The following is a 7500-nucleotide window of genomic DNA, read 5'->3' on the forward strand; positions in this document are numbered from 1 at the left end:
CAACTGAAACGAACACTTTGTAAAATCGCGCGTTTTCGAAAGATGACATCGTTGAATATTACCTGTTTTCAGTCAGTCTCACAGGGATTGTACAGTACCGCTCAAATGTAAGTTACCACCCTCGCGCGCAACACGATTCGCGTCGCGCACTACAGGGATTGCGTCGCGCGCTACAGGAATCGTGTCGCGCGCGAGTTAAAAAAATCTGTAAGTACATCAACTGGAGGATTGCGTGCGCTCTTAATTGTCCTTTTGGATTTGTTTGTGAAAGCCCCAGACGCCTAACAAACACGCATTTTATCAGACGTAAAAGCGTCTAGTCGTTGTTGACTGAAAAGTCGACATACAGCTCGCTGGTGTGTGCCGAAATTAATTAGACTGTTAACTTTGCTCTCAGGAAACAAGAAAATGTGAATCGTAAGCAGTTTGGCAAGGGGAGAGATATACATGTAGTACAGTTGCCGTTTAAATCAACATTTGTTTTCGTCTGTCGCGAGTCGGCATATTAAAATTCAGACTATCCGACACGTGATGGAATGTCAGGAAAACCTACAACTGTAACACGGTTTCTCTACCCGAAATCTTTACACAGCAAAATTATTTTGAGTCCACAATTATTAAAGCGTTCAAAACAACCCCATCGCTTTAGGCCCTTCAGTCAAAAGGAATTCAATGTTTTTTTACGCACAACACTCGATGTTTGTTTCACGGTTGGAATTTGCATACCGTCATGCGTCAGTGTTTGCCTGAGAATTTTTTCTTTTGTGTGATCTAAAAACTACAATTCGTATACCAAGATAAAGAAGATGTTAGTCTCTTTGTTAATCACTCTGTGTAAACGCGCCTTAAGTTTGCTTTTTTCATGCGTGTACGTTCGCCTGTGGTGTCTCCAGCGCTTGCTGTTCGAGTTTGTTGATAGACGCAAATTACACGCTCCAATGGTTTTGCGGTTATGCAAATATTTATCACAATTTTACATGTAAACTTGACAGCCGCCGTCTTCGAATTTTTACGAACTTGATTCAAACCCTGTACAAATTAAGAAAAGTAAAACCTTCAATTGATCAACAAAATTTGGGAACGCACAACCAAATCTTCATTCTTCATTGGAAACTTTGTGCTATTTATTTACTCGACAACTTGCTGAGAATTTTGGCTGGCGTCCCTGATGCTTGCCGAGATTAACCTGGTTTCCATACGATCTGCAATGTCAGGTCTGCGATCGTTTCATTTAAAACAAAACTTGCGGAGGTAATAAAGTTTAATGCGCCTCAGAAAAAGTGAAACATGGAGACGGAAATTATCGAAAAGTTACAGTTAACAGTCAAAGAAGCGCACAGGCGGTACAACAACGTCTTTACGGCTTTTTGCATACTGTAAGCTTACGTGTTTGTATATCAAACAACAGATCAGCATAAGATCAGCTTTTTACTACATGTTCTTTGGCGACACAAGGTCATTATTTCATTGACAATACAATTGCCGTTTCCAGTTTAATACCACGATCTTCGTTCAAATTTTCTTTTGCGTTTTGTTTAAGATCGATTTACAGATAGAAGGGAAAGTTTGTCTGGGGCATTTGAGATCGTCTGCGACTCGTCTGTCGCAGGCAGCTTAGTTACCATTACTCGCTACGCGTACGCGAAATTAAATGATTTCGCGTAGTGGAGTCTCCTAAATTTATGCCAAAAATTTCTGCTTCAGTGACTCGCGTCGTTCTCGCACGACGCAATTCGCGTCGCGCCTGAAACGCAACGCGACTGGTAACTTACATTTGAGCAGTACTGTAAAGTTGCTTCTCTTTAAAAGATGAATAAGAGTTTGTATTAATAAACTTTTGGTTTGTTTCTTAATTCATAATTTTGTAATTTGATGCATTTTTCTCCTTCCAATATTTTCGTTCTGTATCAAAGTAGCCGGAGAAAATCCCCGGCCCCCGGCCCTTAGTGACAGCCCTGCATAGTTCTTGTAATATAAGCAATATAAGAATATATATATATATATAAGTAATATAAGAATAGCTGTTTTTATCCATTTAGTTTATTGTTTGAATGATTTCTTGACCGATTTCATGAGAAGATTGAAGTCATATCTGACAGATTAGATGGGAATGAAAACTCCCTGTTTACGCGTCCACTTGGGCTACCGCAACAAAACTTTAGTTGCCCGCACTTGTCACTTAGGCGCCTCAGGCGACTTGTTGCCGGTTGCCCAGTAGCCTCAGGTATAACATCAGCTTGATATTCAGAAGTAAAATATGAATGCAAACAGGGAAGAAACTAGTCTAAAATACACACTGGTCCTTACAATGCTCGTCTAGAATCAGTTTTATATTCAGAGGAAAAACACAAATGCCAACAGGAATCAAACAGGTCTTAGAAAATACACACTGGTCTTTACAATGCTGGCATAGAATCAGTCTGGTATTTAAAAGACAAACAAATGCTAACAGGAATCAAATTGGTGCAAAATACACACTGGTCCTTATAATGCTGGTATAGAATCAGTAGGGTATTTAAAAGACAAACAAATGCAAACAGGAATCAAACTGGTCTAAAATACACACGGGTCCTTATAATGCTGCCATAGAATCAGTTTGGTATTTAGAACAAAAACACGAATGGCAGCAAGGATCAAACTGGTCTAAAATACACACTGGTCCTTACAATGCTGGTATAGAATCAGTCTGGTATTTAGAAGAAAACCAAATGCTAACAGGAATCAAACTGGTGTAAGATACACACTGGTCCTTATAATGCTGCCATAGAATCAGTTTGGTATTTACAAGAAAAACACGAATGGCAACAAGGATCAAACTGGTCTTAAATACACACTTTGTCCTTACAATGCTGGTATAGAATCAGTACAGTATTCGAAAGAAAAACAAATGCTAACAGGAATCAAACTGGTCTTAAATACACACTGGTCCTTATAATGCTGGCATAGAATCAGTTTCGTATTTAGAAGGAAAACACGAATGGCAACAAGGATCAAACTGGTCTAAAATACACACTGGTCTTTAAAATGCTGGTATAGAATCAGTCTGGTATTCAGAAGAAAAACAAATGCTAACAGGAATCAAACTGGTGCAAAACACACACTGCTCCTTAAAATGCTGGTATAGAATCAGTCTGGTATTTAGAAGAAAAACAAATGCTAACAGGAATCAAACTGGTGCAAAACACACACTGCTCCTTACAATGCTGGTATAGAATCAGTCTGGTATTTAGAAGAAAAACAAATGATAACAGGAATCAAACTGGTGCAAAACACACACTGGTCCTTACAATGCTGGTGTAGAATCAGTCTGGTATTCAGAAGAAAAACAAATGATAACAGGAATCAAACTGTTCTTAAATACACACTGGTCCTTACAATGCTGGTATAGAATCAGTACAGTATTTGGAAGAAAAAGAAATGCTAACAGGAATCAAACTGGTCTTAAATACACACTGGTCCTTGTAATGCTGGCATAGAATCAGTTTCGTATTTAGAAGAAAAACACGAATGGCAACAAGGATCACACTGGTCCTTACAATGCTGGTATAGAATCAGTCTGGTATTAAGAAGAAAAACAAATGTTAACAGGAATCAAACTGATCTAAGATACACACTGGTCCTTATAATGCTGGCATAGAATCAGTTTCGTATTTAGAAGAAAAACACGAATGGCAACAAGGATCAAACTGGTCTAAAATACACACTGGTCCTTACAATGCTGGTATAGAATCCGTCTGGTATTCAGAAGAAAAACAAATGCTAACAGGAATCAAACTGGTCTAAAATACACATTGGTGCAGATTTTTGAGCTCACCAATTATGATGTCACAAAATACAGTTCCAACAATTTTCCGAAGTTTCCACGAACTGTACCATTTGTAAAGAAAAGAAAAATAGCTGTTTTCAAGGTCTAATATCTGCTATAGAATCAGTCTGATAATATCGAAGGTCTGGACGCTTGGTAAACAATCATAAGAATTTATCTCACGACTTGCTTTGACTGATCGATGTTATGTTTTGAATCGATAACCGATAATTTCTCTTGAGACAAGTGTAGATGTGTAATGCACCTATCAATGTAAACCCGTGGGGAAGGGGGGGGGGGAGTGCGGGCAAGGGGCGGGGATTTGACAATTCTTAAAAATTTTCAATCAAATCTCCCAAGGTAGGAAACTAACATCAATCAAAAGTGTCAAAAAAGCCCCACCGTGGGACAAAGAATCTAAACAAACAATACTATAATACCACATAAAACAAATAAAAGAACATTTGAAACTGGATAAGGTCATGATTAATATGTTCTGCATATTGAAACACGTCGTATCAGTGACCCGTAAAATACTCTGACCTTGTGGTGGAATTTGATTTCAATCAGATGGGAACTTAAGGATAAAGACACTCTCGAAGTAGACAATATCTGCTTAGCTTAGAGTTTAAATTATAGGATTATGGCGACGAAAACAAATAAAAACTTCATACCTTTCTCCAACTGAAGCGTGACTTAAGGACAGACTTGGTAACCACGTTTGATTTGATACCAGACTTCTTCGGGTCAAAGTCAAAGGTCCCGTCCCCGGGGTCGCTTCGCGATCAAAAGCCTGACAGGGGCGATAGTCTCAGGCATCAAATCTTCGCCTATTGCCCGCACACCCACCACCACCCCCCCCCCCCCCCCCCGCAGGATTTACATTGATAGGTGCATAAAATACGCCAAAGTCTCCTGCATGCGTAGACATTATTCGGCTCCGTTGTTTCTCTTGACGTATCATTTTTTTCTGTTGTTTTGAATTGAGTAATAAATTTCTCCATGTAAAACAAAAATAGGCCAACTCTCAGTGTAGAAGAAACAATCGTCGGAAACGTGAATTTAGCAAGTAATCGATTGCGACTGTAAGATTAATCATTGTGCCTTGTAAACAAGGTGCTGTTGCTTGTAAGAGATGAAGGGAACCCCTCTTTTTTTTTTTCAAAATTTACGTTCCTATAATATAACCAATCCAAGGGCAAAGTTTGACAAAAATCTCAGCACAGGTTCTAATTTAGTGAAATGACCTTAAATTCATGATAAGTGCGATCGCGACGTTTCACTCGGGCCTAAAACCTTCAATAGAAATAACTTACCGATCATCATCGTCTCGGTGCCACTCCTTTGCGAAAATTTCCACTCAAAAATAATCTATGGGTGTATATTTTTACCTACAAGATCAGCAGTTAGTCTGATGCCGACAGATTACAGAGACTAGTTTGGATTCGGGTTGTGCGATGGGTTGATTTGTTCCCGTGAAATCACAATCCCATAGGTAAGATGAGAGACTCTGGGAACAAGCTCAGGTTGTTCATCACCCAAAAGAGGTACAGTAACCTCTCTCAGAATAAAGAATATATTTTGTCACTTTGCCATTATTGTACAACGATGAACAATAACCACTTATTTCCAGACAACTATCATCATCATCATCATTAGCAGTAGCATTATATACGTATACATACTTACGGAAAACATTATGCAGATTCTGTAGATTGCACGAATCGAATTTGAACTGAAACTTCCACTACAGCATTACACAACCTTCCATTTCTATTACGAATGGCATTTTGGTATATTCCAGATACTCCCCGAAGCTCTCCGATGCCCAAAGCGGAAGTCGGAATAACAAAAGTCAGTTCACAAAAGATTACATAGCATGCATCCAGAGTCTTTTTCGGAAGGGAAAGGAGAGAGAGCCTAGGAACGAAGCAACCTATCGCTGCCACGTACTTCTGAAATCACAATCCCACGAGACAATACGCACTGAGCTGCAAAGGACAGGCCAAGACAAGATGGGCTGTTCAATTAAAGCTATGCTACTTGTTTCGCACCCACCGAGTTCCACCCCTGAACTCATTATAAACATCCTTGTAAAACAACTTTTTCCATCATTCTAAGAGGATGATGCAACCGGTGATGGAGTTCTACGGGAGATGTATTCGTTGTTTTGGGAGAACCTCCTGAGACAAAACAAAAGTTTCAGCTTCCAATTCTCACTGGCCCTCTCGCCTTAGATGACAAAAAACTACATCGCCATATGCTCCTCTTTTCCAATACAGCTTGCAAGGGCATCTGTCCACCATGTGCTGTTTGGAAAAGTGGACGATGATTGTCTGCAACGTAATGTCTTCAGTGGAGTGTTGGAGGGGAAACAGCTGTTTCCCCTGGATGACGTAATCAATGTCTTGGATGAGTACAATGTGAAAACCTTTCCATCGGCGGAGAATCTGCGTGCAATTTCATTGATCACTGCCATCAACGAGCTCGTAGAAAAGCCTTTTCTAGCACTCCTAAAGATAAGGGAAGGAATGGGAAGCTTTTGGAATGATGTATCCCCACAAGCGATAGATGATATATACTCCATGTACAATCTTAGTGCTGACAGGCTTCTAGATCATCTGCACTGCATACCATTAAATAGGTAAGAATCAAAGGTGTTCAAGTGGCTGAGGAATACGTCACCTCAGCTAGGTTCCTACAGTTCTGCACTGCTTCACAAGTCCTTGTACCAGACTAGAAAATCCGCATAAATCCGCATGGTGACCATGTCAGAGATGGCTTTCAGACCGAGAGCACCCATTTGCTTTGGCACTCTTGAAGTGTCAAGCAATTTTCTTTCATTCAACTAACTGAAAGAAATTTTTGACCTATAAATCAACCGCTCAGACCTGTGGGACCTGAAGGACTTAAGTGGCTCACACCTTGTGAAGAGCGCTGGCTATATTGCGAGAACAGTTTCTTTTATTTTATATATTAGGCTGAGAAAAATGTATTCTTTTTTTGTCGTTGCGTCCTCGGAAATTCAGGCACTTAAGGTGGCTCAAACTAGTTTCAACACTTGAAAGAAACAATCTTATTAGAAGGATTGACACTACAACGCCTTATCACTTTTACAGCAATGTTATGGTACTTCAAAGACCGATTATTGCTGAAAAAGGTTCGGTCATTTTTAGACGTAAAAAGTTACCTTGGCAACAAAGAAAGCCCTGCAAAAAAGACCCCATATTTTTGCTTTAGCTGCTCATATCTCAAAAACGAACTCGGTGACCCCAATTTTTTTTGGTTTTTTTTTTTCTTCTGAAATGTAATCAGCACGCAAGAATAAAATTTTTTGCCGAGTTTAAAAAAATACGTGGAGCAGGTTGAGAGCCACCTTAAAAGGTCCCTCTCAACCAGTGTGCTTTGCGGATGTTTTCACTTATATCGAAATTGCAGCTCTCAGAGTCGTGGCTTTTTCTGAGGATTTTCTGTGCTATGTGAACGATTTAGGGTCCGGTGTGTTAAGAAATCATTACATCATAGAACTTCTATATGTATTTGTTTTTTTTTTCTATTGAATTAAGTTTGTACCTGAAAAAACCCGATTTTGTTGTGGTGGGGGTCGGGCCGAATGTCGCGATCTTCTCTGAAACGTGGTAGGCCGCCAAGGAATGAAAAAAAACAAGACTAATCGGTTGTGAGAGAGCACTTTC

Source organism: Montipora foliosa, chromosome 3 (genome assembly GCF_036669935.1).
Source record: "Montipora foliosa isolate CH-2021 chromosome 3, ASM3666993v2, whole genome shotgun sequence".
Classification (NCBI taxonomy): domain Eukaryota; kingdom Metazoa; phylum Cnidaria; class Anthozoa; order Scleractinia; family Acroporidae; genus Montipora; species Montipora foliosa.